This window comes from Macaca thibetana, chromosome 7 (assembly GCF_024542745.1).
Source record: "Macaca thibetana thibetana isolate TM-01 chromosome 7, ASM2454274v1, whole genome shotgun sequence".
In the NCBI taxonomy this organism is placed as follows: Eukaryota; Metazoa; Chordata; class Mammalia; order Primates; family Cercopithecidae; genus Macaca; species Macaca thibetana.
Window position 1 is genome coordinate 151,352,645 of NC_065584.1, and position 21,830 is coordinate 151,374,474.

Consider the following 21,830-nt stretch of genomic DNA (forward strand, 5'->3'; position numbering starts at 1 on the left):
GGATCACTGGAACCCGGGAGGCAGAGGTTGCAGTGAGATGAGATCACACCCCTGCACTCCAGCCTGGGTGACAAAAGTGAGACTCTGTCAAAAAAAAAAAAAAAAAAAAAAACCACCACACACACACACACATATTAAAAAAACAAACAAACAACAACAACAAAAAATCCAAAAAACAATAATCAGAATTAGCTGGGCATGGTGGTACACGCCTGTAATCCCAGCTACTTGGGAGGCTGAGGCAGAAGAATTGCTTGAACCTGGGAGATGGAGGTTGCAGTGAGCCAAAATTGTACCATGGCACTCCAGCCTGGGCAACAAGGGTGAAACTCCACCTCAAAATAAAGAAATAAATAAATAAGAAACAAGTGCAGTGAATAGAAAATAATTACAAACATGGTAGATATTAATCCAACTATATCAATAATCACTTTAAATACAAATGCTATAAATGTACCAATTAAAAATAGGCTGTCAGAGGAATAAACAAAAGCTATCTGTTGTCTACAAGAAGCCACTTTAACTATAAAGGTTAAAAGTAAAGAGACAAAATCTAACACTTGTTCATGACAAAACTCTCAAGAAAGTAGGAACAAAGGAGAATTTCCTCAACTTGTAAAGAATATTTGTACAACTTTAGCGCTAACATCATGCTTAATAGTGAGAAATTAGATACCTTCCAGTGAAGGTCAGAAATAAACCAAAGATGTCCCCTCTCACCACTCCTATTCAACATCATACTGGAATTTCTAGCTAATGTAATAAGATAAGAAAAAGAAAGAAAAGGTCTATAGATTAGGTAGGAAGAAATAAAGCTCTCTTTATTCACAGATGGCGTGATAGTCTATGGAGAAAATCTCAAAGAACTTCAAAAGAACGACTAGAACAAATAGCAAAGTTGCAAGATACAAAGTTAATATACAGCACTGGGCGTGGTGGCTCATGCCAGTAATCCCAGCACTTTGGGAGGCTGAGGTGGTGGATCACCTGAGGCCAGGAGTTGGAGACCAGTCTAACCAATATGGTGAATCCCCATCTCTACTAAAAATACAAAAATTAGCCAGGTATGATGGCCGGTGCCTGTAGAACCAGCTACTCAGGAGGCTGCGACAGGATAATTGCTTGAATCCTTTTAGCAGAGGTTGCAGTGAGCCGAGATTGAGCCACTGCACTCCAGCCTGGGCGACAGAGCAAGACTCCCTCTCAAAAAAAAAAAAAGAAAGTTAATAACAGAAGTCCATTGCTTTCATAGATACCAGCAATGAACAACAACAATTTGACATTAAAAATGCAATAACACTTACCAAAAAAAAAGGAAAAAAGAAAAGAATTTTTTATGTATAAATATAACAAAATGTGTACACGACCTACACAAGGAAATGATAAAACTAATGAAAGAGATCAACCATCTAAAGAAATGGAGTGCGCAGGAGCGGAAGTGCCCAATGGTGAAGGCAACCCGGCCTCCCCTCCCGTCCCTGCTCTGCCCACCTGGTCCCCGGAAGTCTGTGAGTGACTTGGCCGCCTTTGATGCTGGGTCCTGGAGCTCTTCGTTGGTCCGCAGCCTTTGTCAGTCGTCCTTGCGGGCCAGCTTGAGGCGCAACATAGACCCAGGAGCCTCAGAGGAGGAAGAGGAGGAGGAGGAAGCTGCTGCAGGAGGCCCATGTCATCCATCTTACTGAGGAGCTGTCAGGGCCGGGCGGCCTCCCGCCTCCCACCATCCCACGTCGCTGCCCTGAGGGATCGTGCTGGTCTCCGTCGCAGGGCTGACGAGCCCCGTGAATGTTCCATTTAGCTGCCGCACACCCGCCTATCCGGTGTACCTTCCTTCAGAGGCCATCACCTCAGCCGTTGGCCTGTGAGGCGGGAGCGCTGGCACACAGTGGCTACGGTGGCGCCATGTTTGGTGGTCACGGGACCTCAGGACCTTCCTGCGCGCTCCTGGCACTCATCTCCCCACCTTGGCAACGACTCCGTAGTCAAGTCCTCCAAGGACAAGAATAAGAAGTTGCAGGAAGGCAGCCCCGTATACAGCCCCCCTGAAGAGGCGCCAATGAAGTCTGTGGGGCAGAGGGTCCTGGACAGGCTGAAGCACTATTACCACGGCTTCTGCCTTCTCTGGACCGCCACCAAGATAGCCACACACACGCTCTGGAGGATTCTCAGTGGCCACATGCTGACCAGCTGGGAGCACAGGCAGTTTGTCCGTGTCTGTGCTGACCTCTTTTGCCTGGCCCAGCTCCTGATCTTTGCGGTGGTGCTTTTCATGGAGTTGCTGTTGCTCATGGTAGTGAAAATCTTTTCCAACATGTTGCTGTCCACATTTGAGACCCAGTCCATCAAGGAGGAGAGACCGAAGAAGCAGCTATGGGGGAGCTGGAACTGGCTCAATTTCTCCAGGACACCATCGAGGAGATGGCTGTGAAGAACAAAGAGGTGAAGGGGAGGACTGCCAAAGACTTCTCCATGTTTTTCCAGAAGATCTGAGAGACAGGAAAGACTTAACAGCAAAGAATCATGCGCGTTCCCAAATTATTTGAGGATGAGCTGACCCTGGATAACCTCACCTGCCAGCAGCTGGTGGCATTGTGTGAGCTGCTGGATCTCCAGGCCATAGGCACCAACAACTTCCTATGCTTTCAGCTCACCATGAGGTTGAGGTCCATAAAGGCCAACAATGAGCTGATTGCTGAGGAAGGGGTGGACAGCCTGAATATCAAGGAACTGCTGTCGACATGTAGAACTCGAGGGATGTGGGCCCTCTGGGTTTCAGAAAACCATCTGAGGAGCCTGCTGAAGCAGTGGCTGAATATGCATTTGCATCAAGAGATCCCCATATCACTGCTCTCATTGTCCTGAGCTATATACCTCCCAGACACCCTCTCTCCTACTGACCAGCTCAAATCCACCTTGCAGACTCTTCCAGAGATAGCGGCGGAGGGAGCCCAGGTGAAAGTGGCCAAGGTTGAGGGCGAGCAGGTGGACAACAAAGTGAAATTGGAGGCTACATTACAGGAGGAGGTGGCCATCCAGCAGGAGCACAGGGAGAATGAGCTGCAGAAGCTATCCCAAGAAATGAAATGGAAGAAGCCACCCCTGAGAGGCCAGTGGCAGACCAGCAGCCAGAAGTGCCTGATGTGATCCTGCCCTCAGAGGCCCTGAAGGACACTGTCCCTGTGCTGGAGATCTTGAAGGAAGAGAAAATAACCAAAGAAGAAATGGGTGTACTTAGTGACTCGTGTTCTAAACTGAAGGAGCAAAATAAGTCCCTAACCAAGGAGAAGGAGGAGCTGGAGCTACTGAAGGAGGACGTCCAGGACTATAGTGATGACTTGCAAGAGATCAAGAAGGAAGTTTCAAAGATCAGCAAAGAAAAATATGTGGAAAAATCTAAAGCCAGCAAGACACTGACAAAGAGAGTTCAGCAGATGATCTGGTGGATAGACAGCTCGATCACACAGCTGGAGATGGATCAGAGGCCTGGCAAGCTGGGCCAGGCAGAGGGCTCAGGGGGAGCGGGAGAGAAAGGCATCAGTATCACCGAGCTCATCAGCACCATGAAGCAAATCAAGAACATTCCAGAAAACAAGCTGATCAGCTTGGCCTCAACACTGGATAAAAATTAAAATGGCAAGGTCAATATTGACAACCTCATTAAGGTGATTGAGCTGGTGGACAGAGAAGATGTTCACATCTCTTATCAGTCAGATAGCTGAGATAGTGGCAATGCTGGAGAAGGAGGAGAGGTGGAGAGGAAGAAGAAGGCTAAGGGAAAGACTGAGGAGGAGGCTGCAGAAGTGAAGAATTAGGGCTGGTCTTGGCTCTCAGGCATGTTGGTGGCCCTGCAGGTGTCTGCCTCCATCCTGCTTCACTAGCTGTTGTGGTAATGACCATAATAGTGATCACTTTGAGGTGATTTTTTTTTTTTTTTTTTTTTAGTACTAGAAGAAATAAATTTTATTTATTTATTTATTTATTTATTTATTTATTTATATTATACTTTAAGTTCTAGGGTACATGTGCACAATGTGCAGGTTTTTTACATATGCATACATGTGCCATATTGGTTTGCTGCACCCATTAACTTGTCATTTACATTAGGTATTTCTCCTAATGCTATGCCTCTCCCATCCCTCCACCCCATGACAGGCCCCAGTGTGTGATGTTTTCTGCCCTGTGTCCAAGTGTTCTCATTGTTCAATTCCCACCTACATGTGAGAACATGCAGTGTTTGGTTTTCTGTCCTTGTGATAGTTTGCTCAGAATTATGGTTTCCAGCTTCATCTATGTCGCTACAAAGGACATGAACTCATCCTTTTTTATGGCTGTATAGTATTCCATGGTGTATATGTGCCACATTTTCTTAATCCAGTCTATCATTGATGAACATTTGGGTTGGTTCCAAGTCTTTGCTATTGTGAATAGTGCCGCAATAAACATACATGGGCATATGTCTTTATAGTAGCATGATTTATAATCCTTTGAATATATATCCAGTAATGGGATTGCTGGGTCAAATGGTATTTCTAGCTCTAGATCCTTGAGGAATTGCCACACTGTCTTCCACAATGGTTGAACTGGTTTACACTTCCACCAACAGTGTAAAAGCACTCTTATTTCTCCACATCCTCTCCAGCACCTGTTTTTAATGCTTTACTTCCAACTACATGGTCAATTTGGAATAAATGTGATGTGGTGCTGAGAAGAATGTATATTCTGTTGATTTGGAGTGGAGAATTCTGTAGATGTCTATTAAGTCTGCTTGGTGCTGAGTTCAAGTCCTGAATATCCTTGTTAACCTTCTGTCTCGTTGATCTGTCTAATATTGACAGTGGGGTGTTAAAGTCTCCTATTATTATTGTGTGGGAGTCTTAGTCTCTTTTTAGGTCTCTTGGGACTGGCTTTATGAATCTGGGTGCTCCTGTATTGGGTGCATATATAGTTAGGATAGTTAGCTCTTCTTGTTAAATGGATCCCTTTACCATTATGTAATGGCCTTCTTTGTCTCTTTTGATCTTTGTTGGTTTAAAGTCTGTTTTATCAGAGACTAGGATTGCAACCCCTACTTTTTTTTTTGCTTTCCATTTGCTTGGTAGATCTTCCTCCATCCCTTTATTTTGAGCCTATGTGTATCTCTGCACATGAGATTGGTCTCCTGAATATAGCACACTGATGGGTCTTGACTCTTTATCCAATTTGCCAGTCTGTGTATTTTAATTGGGGCATTTAGCCCTTTTACATTTAAGGTTAATGTTGTTATGTCATTATGATGTTAGCTGGTTGTTTTGCCTGTTAGTTGATGCAGTTTCTTCCTAGCATAGATGGACTTTACAATTTGGCATGGTTTTGCAGTGACTGGTACTGGTTGTTCCTTTCCATGTTTAGCGCTTCCTTCAGGAGCTCTTGTAAGCAGGCCTGGTGGTGACAAAATATCCAGCATTTGCCTGTCTGTAAAGCATTTTATTTCTCCTTCACTTATGAAGCTTAGTTTGGCTGGATATGAAATTCTGGGTTGAAAATTGTTTTCTTTAAGAATGTTGAATATTGGCCCCCACTCTCTTCTGGCTTGTAGAGTTTTTGCCGAGAGATCTGCTGTTAGTCTGATGGGCTTCCCTTTGTGGGTAACCTGACCTTTCTCTCTGGCTGCTCTTAGCCTTTTTTCCTTCATTTCAACCTTGGTGAATCTGACAATTATGTGTCTTGGGGTTGCTCTTCTCGAGGAGTATCTTTGTGGTGGTCTCTGTATTTCCTGAATTTGAATGTTGGCCTGCCTTGCTAGGTTGGGGAAGTTCTCCTGGATAATAACCCGAGAAGTGTTTTCCAGCTTGATTCCATTCTCCCTGTCACTTTCAGGTACACCAATCAAATGTAGATTTGGTCTTTTCACATAGTCCCATATTTCTTGGAGGCTTTGTTCATTTCTTTTTACTCAGAACTTCTCTTCTCGCTTCATTTCATTAATTTGATCTTCAATCACTGATACCCTTTCTTCCACTTGATTGAATTGTCTAGTGAAGCTTGTGCATGCATCACGTAGTTCTCATGCTGTGGTTTTCAGCTCCATCAGGTAATTTAAGGTCTTCTTTACACTGCTTATTCTAGTTAGCCATTCGTCTAATCTTTTTTCAAGGTTTTTAGCTTCCTTGTGGTGGGTTCGAACATCCTCCTTTAGCTCGGAGAAGTTTGTTATTACTGACTTTCTGAAGCCTACTTCTGTCAGCTCGCCAAAGTCATTCTCTGTCCTGCTTTGTTCCATTGCTGGTGAGGAACTGCGATCCTTTGGAGGAGAAGGGGTGCTCTGGTTTTTTCTTTTTTTGAGATGGAGTCTCACTCTGTCACCCAGGCTGGAGTGCAGTGGTGCAATCTCAGCTCACTGAAAGCTCTGCCTCCTGGGTTAACGCCATTCTCCTGCCTCAGCCTCCTCAGTAGCTGGGACTACAGGCACCTACCACCACGCCCAGCTAACTTTTTGTATTTTTTAATAGAGATGGGGTTTCACCGTGTTAGCCAGGATGGTCTCAATCTCCTGACCTTGTGATCTGCCTGCCTTGGCCTCCCAAAGTGCTGGGATTACAGGCGTGAGCCACCGTGCCTGGCCGATGCTCTGGTTTTTATAATTTTCAGCTTTTCTGCTCTGGCTTCTCCTCAACTTTGTGGTTTTATCTACCTTTGGTCCTTGATGATGGTGACCTACAGATGGGGTTTTGGTGTGGATGTCCTTTTTGTTGATGTTGATGCTATTCCTTCCTGTTTGCTAGTTTTTCTTCTAACAGGTTCCTCAGCTGCAGGTCTGTTGGAGTTTGCTGGAGGTCCACTCCAGACCCTGCTTGCCTGGGTATCACCAGTGGAGGCTGTAGAACAGCAAATATTGCAGAACAGCAAATATTGCCACCTGATCCTTCCTCTGGAAGCTTCATCTTAGAGGGGCACCCGGCTGTATGAGGTGTCAGTTGGCCCTACTGGGAGATGTCTCCAAGTTAGGCTACACAGGGGTCAGGGACCCACTTGAGGAGGCAGTCTGTCCATTCTCAGAGCTCAAACACTGTGCTGGCATCCCATTACTGGGTATATACTCAAAGGATTATAAATCATGCTGCTATAAAGACACATGCACACATATGTTCATTGCGGCACTATTCACAATAGCAAAGACTTGGAATCAACCCAAATGTCCATCAGTGACAGACTGGATTAAGAAAATGTGGCACATATACACCATGGAATACTATGCAGCCATAAAAAAGGATGAGTTTGTGTCCTTTGTAGGGACATGGATGCAGCTGGAAACCATCATTCTCAGCAAACTATCGCAAGAATAGAAAACCAAACACTGCATGTTCTCACTCATAGGTAGGAAGTGAACAATGAGATCACTTGGACTTGGGAAGGGGAACATCACACACTGGGGCCTATTATGGGGAGGGGGAAGGGAGGAGGGATTGCATTAGGAGTTATACCTGATGTAAATGATGAGTTGATGGGTGCTGACGAGTTGATGGGTGTAGCACACCAACATGGCACAAGTATACATGTGTAACAAACCTGCATGTTATGCACATGCAGAACTTAAAGTATAATAATAATAATAATAATGAAAGATTGAGGCTCAGCTAGGAGAGGAATGAACATCACTCAAAGATAGATAAAGTGACATATGAGACTTTGTACTATATTAGGGTAAGAGCTAGCTGTTTTCAGTTACAAGAGGAAGTATTACATAGATGGAAGCATAACTATGTATTTGCAAATTAAATGTGTTCTAAAAAAAAAAAAGAAAGAAAATGTGGCACATACATACCATGGAATACTATGCAGCCATAAAAAAAGAATGAGTTCATGTCCTTTACAGGGACATGGATGATGCTGGAAACCATCATTCTCAGCAAACTATCTCAAGAACAGAAAACCAAACACCGTATGTTCTCACTCATAAGTGGGAGCTGAACAATTAGAATGCATGGCCACAGGAAGGGGAACATCACTCAGGGGCTGGGGTGCTAGGGGAAGGATAGCATTAGGAGAAATACCTAATGTCGATGACGAGTTGATGGGTGCAGCAAACCACTATGGCACATGTATACCTATGTAACAAACCTGCGCGTTCTGCACATGTATTCCAGAACTTAAAGTATAAAGTATGTGTGTGTGTGTGTGTGTGTGTGTGTGTGTGTGTGTGTGTGTGTGTGTATATATATAAACACTGTACTGGGAGAACCACTGCTCTCTTCAGAGTTGTCAGACAGGGACGTTTAAGTCTGCAGAAGTTTCTGCTGCCTTTTGTTAAGCTATGCCCTGCCCCCAGAGGTGGAGTCTACACAGACAGGTGGGCCTTGTTGAGCTGTGGTGGGCTCCATCCAGTTTGAGCTTCCAGGCCGCTTTGTTTACCTACTCAAGCCTCAGCAATGGCGGACACCCCTCCCCCATCCAGGGTTGCTGCCTCACAGTTTGATCTTGTACTAGCAGTGAGCAAAGCTCTGTGGGTGTGGGACCCGCTGAGCCACACACGGGATATAATCTCCTGGTGTGCTGTTTGCTAAGAGCATTGGAAAAGTGCAGTGTTTAGGTGGCAGTGTCCCGATTTCCCCGGTACAGTCTGTCATGGCTTCCCTTGGGTAGGAAATGGAAATCTCTGACTCCTTGCATTTCCCCGGGTGAGGCGGTGCCCCGCCCTGCTTCGGCTCGCCCTCTGTGGGCTGCACCCACTTTCTGACCAGTCCCAACGAGATGAACCAGGTACCTCAGTTGGAAATGCAGAAATCACCCGTCTTCTGCATCGATCATGCTGGGAGCTGCAGACCAGAGCTGTTACTATTCGACCATCTTGGAATGCCCCTCAAGGTGATTCTTAATGGCAAGTCTAATACTTTGTCTGAAATAAATCAGAAGCTTCCATTAAAAAAAAAAAAGAAGGCCGGGTGCGGTGGTTCATGCCTGTAATCCCAGCACTTTGGGAGGCCGAGGCAGGTGGATCACGAGGTCAGAAGATTGAGACCATCCTGGCTAACACAGTGAAACACCATCTCTACTAAAAAAAAATACAAAAACAACTAGCCGGGCATGGTGGCGGGCACCTGTAGTCCCAGCTACTCGGGAGGCTGAGGCAGGAGAATGGCATGAACCCGGGAGGCAGAGCTTGCAGTGAGCCAAGATCGCGCCACTGCACTCCAGCCTGGATGACAGAGCCAGATTCCACCTCAAAAAAAAAAAAAAAAAAAAAAAAAAAAGAAAATGGAGAGATATTCCATATTCATGGATAGCAAAATTCAATATCATTAAGATGACTCTTCCCAACTTGTTCTATAGATTCAATGCAAACCCAATTAAAATCTCAGTGAATTATTTTTTGATATTAACAGAACAGTCAACATAATTACTGAAAAGGAAGTCAGAGGACTGACATTACTTGACTTCAAAGCTTACTATAAATCTACAGTAATGAAGACAGTGTGATATTCATGAAAGAATAGACAAACAGGTCAATGGAACAGAATAGAAGGTCCAGAAATAGACCCATGTAAATATAGTGAACTGATCTTTGACAAGGGACCAAAGGTAATTCAATGGAGAAAAGGTAGTCTTTTCAACAAATGGTGCTAGAACAACTGGGCATCCATGTGCAAAAAAAAAAAAAAAAAAAAGTCTAGACATAGACCTTTATACTTTTCATAAAAGTTAACTCAAAATAAATCATAGACCTAAATGTAAAACATAAAACTATAAAGTTTCCATAAAATAAGAGAAAATCTAGGTAACTCTGGGTTGACAATGAGTTTTCAGAAAAAAACACCAAAACTATGAACCATGGAAGAAAAAATATCTAAGTCGGACTTCATTAAAATTAAAAACTTTGTTATGCAAAAAACACTGTTAAGAGAATGAAAAGACAAGCCACAGACTGGGAGAAAATATTTGCAAGACACATAGCTGATAAAAGACTTGTATTCAAAATACATGAAGCCAACCTGGGCAGTATGGTGAAACCCTATCTCTACAAAAAATACAAAAATTAGCTGGGCATGGTGGTGCATGCCTGTAGTCTCAGCTACTCTAGGAGGCTAAGGCAGGAGGATTGCTTGAGCCCAGGAGGTGGAGGCTGCAAAGAGCTGTGATCACTGCCACTGCACTCCAGCCTGGGTGACAGAGTGAGTCCCTGTCTCAAAAAACATATATGAAGAACTCTTTTTTTTTTTTTTTTTTTTGAGACGGAGTCATGCTCTGTCGCCCAGGCTGGAGTGCAGTGGCCAGATCTCAGCTCACTGCAAGCTCCGCCTCCCGGGTTCACGCCATTCTCCTGCCTCAGCCTCCCAAGTAGCTGGGACTACAGGCGCCCGCCACTTCGCCCGGCTAGTTTTTTGTATTTTTTAGTAGAGACGGGGTTTCACCGTGTTAGCCAGGATGGTCTCGATCTCCTGACCTCATGATCCGCCCGTCTCGGCCTCCCAAAGTGCTGGGATTACAGGCTTGAGCCACTGCGCCCGGCCTGAAGAACTCTTAAAATGTAACAATAAGCAGACCGTCCAATTTTTAAATGGCAGAAGATCTGAATAGACACCTCACCAAAGAAGATATACAGATGACAAACATACATATAAAAAGATGATCAACCTAAGTTATCAGTAAGGAATTGCTCATTGAAATAACAATGAGATACCACTGCAGATTTATTAGAATGGCCAAAATCCAAACTGACAATACCACATGCTAGCCAGGATGTGGAGCAACAGGAACTCTCTTCATTGCTGGTGGTAATGCAAAATGGTACAGCCACTCTGGAAGACAATTTGGCAGTGTCTCACAAAGCTAAACGTGCTCTTACTACACAATCCAGCAGTCACACTCCTAGGGACTTATCTGGTTGAGTTGAAAACGTATGTCCACATAAAAACCTTCACACATGAGTGTTTATAGAGCAGCTTTGTCCGTGATTACCCAAAAGTGGAAGCAATCAAGATGTCCTTCAATAAGGGAGTGGATAAACTGTGGTACACCTCAACAATGGAACATTATTCAGCGGTAAACAGAAATGAAGTATTAAGCCATGAACAGACATGGAGGAAGCTCAAATGCATGTTATTGCACTTCTTCTTAGCCAAAGGCCAAGAAGCCATTCACATGCCTATTACTAAGTGAAAGAAGTCAGTCTGAAAAGGCTACGTACTGTATGATTCCACCTGTTCCAGAAAAGATAAAACTAAAGGCTAAAAAATTTAATGATGTCCAAAGGTTTAGGGGTAGGGATGAATAGGTGAGGCAAAAGGATTTTGGGAGTAGTGAAGCCATTCTGTTATAATACTGTAATGTTGGATACATGACATGCATCTGTCAAAACCCACAGAACTGAACCACACACAGAGGGAACCCTAATGTAAACTGTGTACTTCAGTTAATATGCATCAATATTGGTTCATTAGTTGCAAAAAATGTACCACACTCATGCAAGATGTTAATATTGGAACTTTGTATTCTTTGCTTAATTATTCTCTAAAATTGCTACTAAAGAATAATGCCTATTAATTAAAAAAAAAAAAAAAAAAAGCAAGGCAGCTCTTCAGAGTTCCATGTCCTTGGACAGTGACCACCGGCTAGCTGTATGTGGCATCCAGGCAACATCTGGAGGCTTTAGTATCTGACAGAGATCAAGTCATTGTTTAAGGAACAGGGCCTCTGGAGCCTGACAGACATGTGATATAATCCTGACTCTGTCACTCACCTGCTGTGTGACCTTGGTTCACTCACTAAACCTCTCTGAGCCTCAGGTCTAGGTCTCTCATCTGTAAAGTAGGGGCAATAATAGTAACTATCTTGTGGGTAGGGTGTTACAAAGATGAAATAAGACATTCCATGGAAAGTGCTTCAAATACTCCCTGGCTAGAGGTAAGACCTCAATAAATATTACCTGCTCACATTATTAGTAAGAAAAAATGAACACAATTCTGAGCTCTTGCTGTATATCACTTCCTGCTGGTCACTGGAGACTCAGAAGTTCAAACACTGGTCTCCCTCCAGGGCTCACTGTCTGTGAGACTTACACTTACCAACCTCCTGGGGCAGAAACCACTGACTCGCTGCAGGAGGAGTGCAATGTGAAGCAGGCTTCGCTGAGGGGTAAGGCTGGGAAGAGACTCTGAGATGGGACGTTTGAGATAAGCCCCAAAAGATGACGTTTATTCCAAGGTGAGAACTGAGCAACTTGCTCAGATGGCCTGAGCAAGGCTTGGAGGATCGCTAAAGCATGGTATATTCCACGACTGGCAAGCAGTTTGGTGCACATCATGGACCCTAGAGAAAATCAGGACTGGAAAGGGCAGGATGTAGAGGTCACCTGGCCCAACCATCTCACTTTAGAGATGAGGAAACCGACAGCCAGCGGGAGAGGAAGAGACCTCCTAATTGTCACATTTCTAGATTTGTTTTCATCTTTTTTTTTTTTCTTTTTTTTTGGAGATGGAGTCTCGCTCTGTCGCCCAGGCTGGAGTGCAGTGGCTCAATCTCCGCTCAATACAAGCTCTGCCTCCCGGATTCAGCCACTCTCCTGCCTCAGCCACTGGAGTAGCTGGGACTACATGCACCCGCCATCACGCCCGGCTAATTTTTTGTATTTTTAGTAGAGACGGGGTTTCACTGTGTTAGCCAGGATGGTCTCAATCTCCTGACCTTGTGATCCACCCACCTCAGCCTCCCAAAGTGCTGAGATTACAGGCATGAGCCACTGCGCCCGGCCTTCATCTTGGGACTTAATGAACTTAGAGAATGAGAGTTTTGATAAGGCAGAAGGGTAGTGTAATGATGGTGATAATGATAATAACATATTTAATAATGGATTAATATGTGCTAAGCACTATGCTCAGGGCTTTACAAAGGTTATTTTATCCACAACATAACCCTGTGAGGTGGGTACTATTTATTCCCATTTTGTAGTTGGGGAAATGGAGGCACAGAGAAGTTAAGTAATGACTCCCCATTGCTTTCAGGATATTAGCAGACACTGCTCACTGCCCCTTCCTCATGCACTACTTCATTTCTACCTTACTGGCAGGGCAGTAGCATTGTTCCTTTATCCTCCTTATCCCACCACTGGAGCTTTAGGAGGGGCCAGCTTCAGGTTAGATGCTTTGTTGGTTTCAGTCAATCATGACAGTTCACTCTTCTTGCCAGAGATTGGTTCAAGTACAGGCCTTCCTGGCCTCTTAGAAGTGGAGGGAAGTTGGGAGAATTCTGGAAGTAGGTTTTTTGTTTGTTTGTTTGTTTTTGAGATAGGGTCTCACTCTGTTGCCCAGGCTGGAGTGCAGTGGCCTATCTTGGCTCATTCCAACCCCTACCTCCTAGGCTCCAGTGAGCCTCCTGAGTAACTGGGACTACAAGTGCATGCCACCACACCTGGTTAATTTTTGTATTTTTAGTAGAGATGGGGTTTTGTCATGTTGCCCAGGCTGGACTTGAACTCCTAAGCTCAAGTGATCCGCCTACTGGGGCCTCCCAAAGTGCTGAGATGACAGGTGTGTGCCACTACACCTGGCTGGAAGTAGTTCTTTTAATTGTAAAAGAGAGCTGGGGGAGGAAGGAAAATCCTCCAGGAACAGGCTAGCCCTTCCTCCACCTCTGGACATTGCATGTGTCTGCATGTGATGTCAGAGCTATGACAGCCACCTTAGGTCTACGAGGGGACAAGTCTGAGAATAGTCTGACACACTGAAAATGGTGGCGGTGGAGGAAGGGAATTAACTGAGTTCTTGAAAATGTGGTTGAATTTTGAATTAACCTGCTGAATTAACCAATTCTGGATGCCTCCTCTCATCTCCTTGACATATGAGATCTTGTATCACTTACTTGCTATGCCAGTTGTATCAGGGTTTTCTGTTCCTTGCAGCTGAAAGCATTCTTGTTGGTGTGAAGATGAACCCCAAAACCATATATCATTCAAGCCTAAGCGCTGCAGCCCTGTTTCTTGTCAACATCATCTGCTGTAGCCAGAGTCGAGGACTTGCTCTTCCCAGGAAGGGCCTCTGGGCCTCTGGGCATTGCCATTCGCTCTTCCGTCTATTCAAAGTGTCCTTCTACGTATTTGTTTTACACATCTCCTCCTACTCCTCTTTTCTGAGCTGGCTGCCCCATCACCTTCTTTGCAGAGTCTGAGTGGATTCCTAACTCAGGAGTCCCACAACACCCACCTATGTGACCACCATCACTCTTGTCACCCAAGATTGTCAGATTGTCATTTATTTATGTATTTGCCTTATTTCCTGCACTGAGGACAAGACCTGGTCATGTTCATCTCTGCCCTTGCACCCAGTGCAGGGCTTGGCCCAGAGCACATACCCTCTGAGTGGCTATGGAATGCATAAGAGTGTAGAGGTCATCTTAGTCCCCTGGGGCTCACAAGGGGTACTAGAAAGGCAGCGTCTAGGATGACAGCATTAATAACTGCAATCATTAATGAACCACTTCCTCACTACAGGCCAGGCACTTCCCACACATTATCTCATATACTCTTTATGGCATGATTGTTATCCCCATTTTATAGATGAGGAAACAGGCACAGAGGCACAAAGCAACTTGCCTGAAGTCGGGGTTTAAACAGAAGTCTGTCGGTCTGTCGCTAAGTGAAAAAAGAAATATACTAAATGTATATGTGTGTGTGTATGTGTGTTTGATTGCAATAGGTGGTAGGAATATTGACAATTTACATTTCCCATGTTCTCAGTATTTCCAATTTTGTTTCAGAAGCATAATGGGGAAAAATAAAAAAACATATAGCCAAAGGTTTAGAAAATTAATGTCGGGCTGGGCCCTGTGCCCTGAGGATGTCACTTTTTTTATTTTTTTTAAGACATGAGTCTCGCTCTGTCCCCAGGCTGTAGTGCAGTGGCGTGATCTTGGCCCACTGCAAGCTCCGCCTCCCGGGTTCACGCCATTCCCCTGCCTCAGCCTCCCGAGTAGCTGGGACTACAGGCACCTGCCACCATGCCTGGCTAATTTTTTGTATCTTTAGTAAAGACGGGGTTTCACCGTGTTAGCCAGGATGGTCTCAATCTCCTGACTTCGTGACCTGCCCACCTCCGCCTCCGAAAGTGCTGGGATTACAGGCGTGAGCCACTGTGCCCGACCAGGATGTCACGTTTTTAAAGGATCCTATAGCAGAGCAGGGGACCCAAGTAATTCTGCACTCCCAAGACACAATCTGAACAGGACAGTATCATCGTTGCCTGATGTTCTTATTCTCTAGTCTGTGCTCCCATGAGTTTTGGGAAGTTTTCATTTGTTTTTTTATTTCCTTTCTTCCTTTTTCTTCCTCTCTCTTTTTTCTTTCTTCCTTTCTCTCTCTCTCTCTTTTTTTTTTTTTTTTTTTTTTTTGCCAGAAATTGAGGATAATGAATGAGCACTGCTTAAATTTTTCCAGCACCACTTAAAGTTTTTGTACTTAAAAAGGTTAAATCATTAGGTTGTTGGGTGTGGATAGGGAGGTAGAAAACTCATCTCCAAAAATACACCCTCTTTCTTTCTTGTTTATATAAAATGTTGTCCTGAAGGCTTCGCAGGACTGGAGAGCAAGCACAAAAACAAAACCAGGTCATAACCATTCTGCTATCTGCTCCTCTCCCTGCTGGGCCCTGGGTGGAGCCCCAGGACAAAGGTCTGGGGGGCACCAGGAAGCAAGGCCAGCAAACCCCAGGAGGGGAGTTTCGCATGCCTTGGCTCAGGCCCAGAAGTGCAGGGAAGCAACTGAAATAAGTGACTAGATCCCCACAACCCAGGCCTGTGATGCTGGCTCCCCAGCCCAGCACAGGGTCCCTGGTCAGACAGAGGAGGCCCCAGTTCTCTCATCTGTGAAATGGACCTGTTGTGAAAACCCACCAGGATGACCCATGGGACTGGTGGGAGGGAGGACTAGGCTTGGGGCAGGAGCTCAGGACATGTGGGTTGAGCCCCGTCTGTGAAGATGGGCTTGGGGTAGGGAGGAGCTTCTGCAGGTCAAAAAGCATGAGTTTTTAAGGAACTCTTTCTGTTCCTAGCTTGAGAAGCACGTGTCTTCTGTGAATCATTTCTTCTTCTTGCAGCATTGGGGTGTTCTTTTTCCCCACTTCATCTTGAAGTCATGTAAACCTCTAATGCCAATTTCTGCTTCCACACAGACTGGTCTCCAGCAGCTACCTCCCTGTGCCATCTTGAGGCAGCGTGACTGGTGAAGAGGCTGCAGGGCAGTGTCCCCCTCCAGAGAGAAGGCCCTGCCCCGTACTTGCCAGGTTTTAAGCATCTGGCATGGGGCAGTGGAAAGAACTCTTGATTAGTATCAGAAGCCCCAAGTGCCTCATGGTCCTGCCACAAAGCTGGCTGTGCCACCTCAGACTTCAGCTTCCACCCTGGGAAATGGAGCATCTGGTCAAAATATCCACAGAGGGCCTCCTCAGCTTTGTGGTCCCATGGAAAGGGCTGGAGGACAGCTGGAGGAAGGCTAGCAGGGAGCTGAGACCTCTCCTTCCCGGTCCTCCCTCCAGGTCCCCCCTTGATCTGGGCCTCCATTCCCTGACAGGGTTCAAGGCAGCAGCAGCTACTGGATAACGCAGACCAGATGCATCCCTTTCCCCGTACGTGCTCAGGGGCCTTCCTCCTCAGAGGCCTTGGGGATATCTGAAACTCCTCGGAGTTTGGCTTCAGACGCTGGAGTGGAAACCACAGCTCCATTACGCGAGCACGTATGATCTCCCTGGGAGGAAAGGAACGGGCTGGCCTCAGAAAATGAGAGACAAGTTCGAGGCCACTGGGTCTACGGAGAACATGTTTTCATCTCTGAGTAGGACAGTGTCTGGGAACCTCAAGGAGGGCAGGTCCCACATGCTCGGCCAGAACAGAGGACCTGACCCCCGAAGTGGTGGGCTCTCTATGACCAGAGAATAGCAGCAAAGGCCAGGGCCCTTTACAGGGGAGACTTGAGCATGATCTAAAGGCTGGACACCCACCAAGGAACCATTTCACTTCACCCTCAATGCCATCTCATATTTTGAAAGCGTTACATTTGCCAGACAAGTCCTTGAAGTAGAAAAATTCCATTAAAGAGGAATGACCGCCTCCCCTCCACTATGGCAACCCAAGCAACTAAACTTGCACAAAGTGGAAAATGGTTCCAAAGCCACTGACAGTTAAGACACCCCAACTTCCATCACTGCCTAGTTGGGTAACTTTGGGCCAATAATTTAATATCTCCAGCCTCAGATTTCCCATTTGCCTAATGGAAATACTGAGCCTCACCTGACGGTGCTCTAAGGTATGCAGAAAGGAGCCTAGCAGAGCCTCAGTATAGACAAGTCCGTGCACTCCCAAATAACAGGGACGAAATCCTCATTCCCATTCCTAGGGATCCAAGACGGTCATAACTTCCCATCAGCACTTGTGGTTGGCAAAAATAACTGAGACATCCCCAGGGGTGGCTGTGGTCCAGGCAGAGGCAGTCAGCCTGCTTGGTGAGCGTATAGGCCTGAGTGATGGTTGGGGTGGAGGACTTTGAACGCTGCAGAAAATGGGTCCCCATCACGGAGACCCTTAAGGGCAGGAGTCAGAGTTGACTCCATCTCTGCTGACTCTTCCAGCCTGAGGTTCTTTCTCCCGAACACTCTCAGGGGCGAAGGCTCAGGCAGGCCGTGGATCCCCAAGCTTGGTTCTGCTCAACATCCATTCACCTGGGGTGCTCTGGGCTAGTTTCTTGGATATCTCTGTGGGGCGTGGGACAGACTTATTCGGTAACTTAGCAACCTCAGTTTCCTCCTGTATGAAATGGAAGCACTAGCCATTTTAGTCCTCTGGCAGGTTGTTGTGAGGGGTAGGGAGAGTGGACAGTGAGCCTGATTGTGTGATCCTCCCCATGTGGTGGGGAGAGACCTCAGGCTTTAGGGCACCAAGGACTGGGGTTGCAGCCAGGGTGATCAACTCCTAGGAGAAGGGTGCATCCCCTGCACAGGCTCTGGGAGTGGGTGGAGCAGGTTCTTGTGAAATTTAAGATTTGTGGATAGAAAGAGATTACACTTAGTGATGAACCTTGTAATAGTCAGACCATGCTGGCCAAAGATAATGAAGCCTTTTCTACTCCTGCCAGACCCCTGACTGGGTCTCTGTGCCCTCCCTGGCCACGGTTCATCCTTTCTCTCATCTACCATTCATTCATGCCATCACTTGTTCCACAAACACTTTTCAAGCCCCTTCTCTGTTCCCAGCACTGGGGATACAGCTGCAGATGAGGGTGACTCTTGCCCTTCTAGGGCTTACAGTCCACATGGGGGAGAAAGGCCTTAAACAAATAGCCACACACATCAATACAAATAAATACAAAATTCCAATTTTTTTAAAAGACAGGGTCTTGTTCTGTCTCCCAGGCTGGAAGGCAGTGGTGCGGTCATAGTTCACTATAATCTCGAAATCCTGGGCTCAAGCAATTCTCCGGCCCAACTTGGGAGGCTCCTACTTGGGCAGCCTCCCAGGTAGCTAGGAGGACTAAGTCATGCACCACCACACCCAGCTACATTTTTTATTTTTATTTTTGTAGAGACAGGGGTCTCACTATGTTGCCCTGGCTGGTCTTGAACTCCTGGCTTCAAACAGTCCTCCCAGCTCAGCTTCCCAAAGTGTTGGGATTACAGGCATGAGGCACCACGCCTGACCAAAATTACAAAATTTAGCAAGTGCGTGGAAGGAAAAGAACAAGATGTTACAAGAGTGGATAATGAGAACTGACTCTTCCTAAAGGCCAGGACTTACTATGTGGCTGCAGCATCCGAAGCACTCGATATTTGATAACTGGATCCTCACCATGTTCCTGCGGGGTGGGTGCCACTGCTCTCGCCATTTTCCAGGTAAGAAAACTGAGTCTCAATAGGTGGAAAGTCTTGTTCAAGATCCATGGCTAGGAGAGTGGAGCTGTGGTGTGGCCCGGCTCTGGCCCAGAAGTTGCACTACCCCAGGAAGTGGGAGACCAAGAGCGGCTGCTCCAGGACCGGCCTTCTGCTGAGATGGGACAGGTGAGCCGAGCTGGCCTGAGGAAGCATAGGAAGGAGGATTTCTAGGAACAGCTTAGGCCTGTGTCCTATGGGCAGGAAAGAAAGGTAAGCAAGGGGGAATGAGTGAAGAGACAGAAGGAGAATGGAGGAATGGTGCATTCGGGGCCTTGAGGACTATGGGGTATCTGCCACATCCTGAGCGAATGGAAGGCTGATTTGGGGCGGGAGCCTGGAACCATGATGAATGGCTAACCTGATGCAGCAACACACTTCCCAGGGCCAGGGCAGATCCCAGATCTCCATCATTCCCTGTCATTCTGTGACATTGGAGGACAGGCTTCCATCTTCCTTTTTTTTTTTTTTTTCACAATTGAGGAAACCAGGACTTGGAGCAGAAGTCAGATGTTTTGCTCAAGGTCACAGAGATTGACATGGCAAGTCCCCTGTCTTTTGTGCCCACAGCCAAATCCAACCCACCTGAGCAGAAGTTTTAGTCCACTGAAGATCAATCAGCCCTTCAGGAACAACTGCCTGCTCTACTGGAGAAGACGGACATTGTGGCAGATCAGTTGCGTGCAGGGCCCCGCAATTCTTCCCCACTGCCTGTAACCATGTCCTTTGCCAACTAACTCTGCAATACCCTCCTGCCCTGGGTAAAATGTTCTGCCAAGCCTGGGCTCAGGGCTCAGCTCTGCGCTTTGCTTGGGCTGATAGGATGGTAGCTGACTTGGCACAGCAGAGGCTTGACAAAGCACCCACACATTTCCCCTTTTGCTTGTTCTCTTCTGCCATTGTCATGAGACCATGCTGGGCTAGCTTGCTGAAGGACCAGATGTGGCCTCAAGCCAGGTCCCCTCTGTCATCCCAGCTGAGCCATCATAGATCAACAAGCTGACCTACATGTGAGAGACCCCAACCCAGATCAGCCAAACCCCACAAACTGGCATCCCAGCCAGATGAGACAGACACAGGCTCTGATCCCTGGTTCCCATGGGTCCCCGTCAATTTGCAAGAGCTTGCCTTCTGTTTTGTTCTTTCCAGCAAAGGCCTGGAGAGCTGTGTGCTTCTGGCACATCCCATTTGGTGGAACTCCTATGACATGTTAATGGAGTTCCTATGATAAGAATGACAAGCTTGGACTCTGGGCTCACACTCCTGGGATTTCAGTCCCAGCTCTGCCCATTTCTGGCTGTGTGACCTTGGGCTGGTTACTTAAGCTCTCTGTTCTTCAGTTTCCTCATCAGTAAAATGAGGTTAATGCTCAGGTCTCAAGGGATCTTAGAGCGGGTAATGGAAAGCACAGCCCCCTCTCTCAGATCCCGCTCTGGGCTTGGAGGCAGAAGAGTGGGAGAAGCACCTGGTGCAAGGCCTTGGCACAGAACTCCAGCTCTGCTTCCAACGTGCTGGGTGACTTGAAGCCCCAGTTTTCCCATCTGTAAAGTGGCAATCTGCTTCTCCAGGACATAGTGAGGGTTCAAGATCTCAATAGGAAAGGCCTTTGTAAGAGCCCAAGTGCTGCGCACATGCCTGTTACTGAAGCGGCTTCTCTGAAAGAGAGCAGTGGAACAGGCCAGCACCTCTTCAGCTCCTCACAGGCCCGGGCTCTCAACAAAGGTGCTCTTGCCTAGCCTACGAGGCCCAGCTGGGGCCTCAGCTTCTCAGGGAGCCATCCTCGACACCTGTGCTTTCCCTCCTACACCTCCCAGCCTTTGATATCCCCTGCTCTGGAAGGTGCCCCCAGTAGGCCCAGCCCCGCCAGAGCCAACTCTGGCCAGCAAGAGGGCTGGGCCTGACGGGGCCCACCTTGCCAGCAGATCTGACACTGTCCATGCTACCGGGCTAGCACGCCATGAGCCTGGAAACGGGCTGAGGGGACCTGGATGGTTAGCAAGCCCAAGTGCCACAGTGAATACTCACTCAGGCAGGGTCCGCCACTTATATGCCCACAGGGACCACGCAGGGAATCAATGCACAATGTGGCCCAGGGAACGGCACCTCCCAGGGCGGGCAGCCTGTGCCAGACTAGAAAGTGTGCATACCCCATTCCAACGAAGTGTTTTAATACAGTGCACTCAAAGCACCGGACCAAAGAGCAGAACTACAAGGCACAGGCATCTTCGTTTCCCAGTCACAAACGTCTGCTCTGTCTATTTTTGGGGTGGTGTGGGGTTGGGGAAAAGACATGTTTTTCTTTTCTTTTCTTTTTTTTTCACAAACAGATAAAATCAGCCAACCTGGAAGGGAAGAGAAGTACCTGTCTGCTTTGCTTCTGTGAAGGAGGGTGGGGTGGGGGTTCAGGGTCTTATTGGGTGGAGAACCTACTGTGTGCAAGAGCACAGGCCTTCACTGGAGGGAACACAACAGAAGGCAAGCTTTTGCCCATTGACTGGGAACCGTGGGAACTAGGGGTCAGGGCCTGTGTCTGTCTCATGTGGCTGGGATGCTTTCTTCCTTCTCGTTCAAGATTCAGCCCTTGTGTTCACTGCTCTTGTTTTGTCTGCCCAGCCTTGCCCTTTGCAAGAACTGCTCCGCACCGTCATCAGCCACAGGTTTCCAGCAGGATTTGCCACGTTTGTTCAGAGTGACCCTCCTCCCCAGGTGGCCAGCACCTGACTCAGGCTGAGCCAATCGGTGCCTTCTGCAGAGAATTCGGAATTAAAAGCAGAGGACCTCAGCTGCCTCATGTTTGGAGACTACATCAACCCCAGTGCTGTTGCCAGCCATGCTTACTACTGCTGACCGGAGGAGAGGGCAGAGCCAGGGGCTGGGAGAGGAGAGGGTAGAGCTAGCAGGGAGAAGCCAAGTGAAAGAAGGAGACGGATTCCAGCTAGGCCTTTGGTCAGAGAT

General features: G+C 46.9%; 1 protein-coding gene and 1 pseudogene across 2 annotated transcripts in view; one reads left to right on the forward strand and one right to left on the reverse strand.

The window, feature by feature from the left end:
• Window positions 1-21,830, reverse strand: part of SNAPC5 (small nuclear RNA activating complex polypeptide 5) — a 717,963-nt gene that overhangs the window by 328,521 nt on the left and 367,612 nt on the right. Inside the window, exon 1 of one of the 2 annotated variants that reach the window (XM_050796058.1) lies at window positions 8,418-8,421. The exons of the other annotated variant lie outside the window; for it this stretch is intronic. The gene's annotated coding sequence lies outside the window, so the exon portion shown is untranslated. Of the gene's footprint in view, window positions 1-8,417; window positions 8,422-21,830 lie in introns of those variants that run through there. 2 annotated transcript variants of the gene reach the window in all.
• Window positions 1,664-3,938, forward strand: LOC126957955 (mitochondrial proton/calcium exchanger protein-like; annotated as a pseudogene).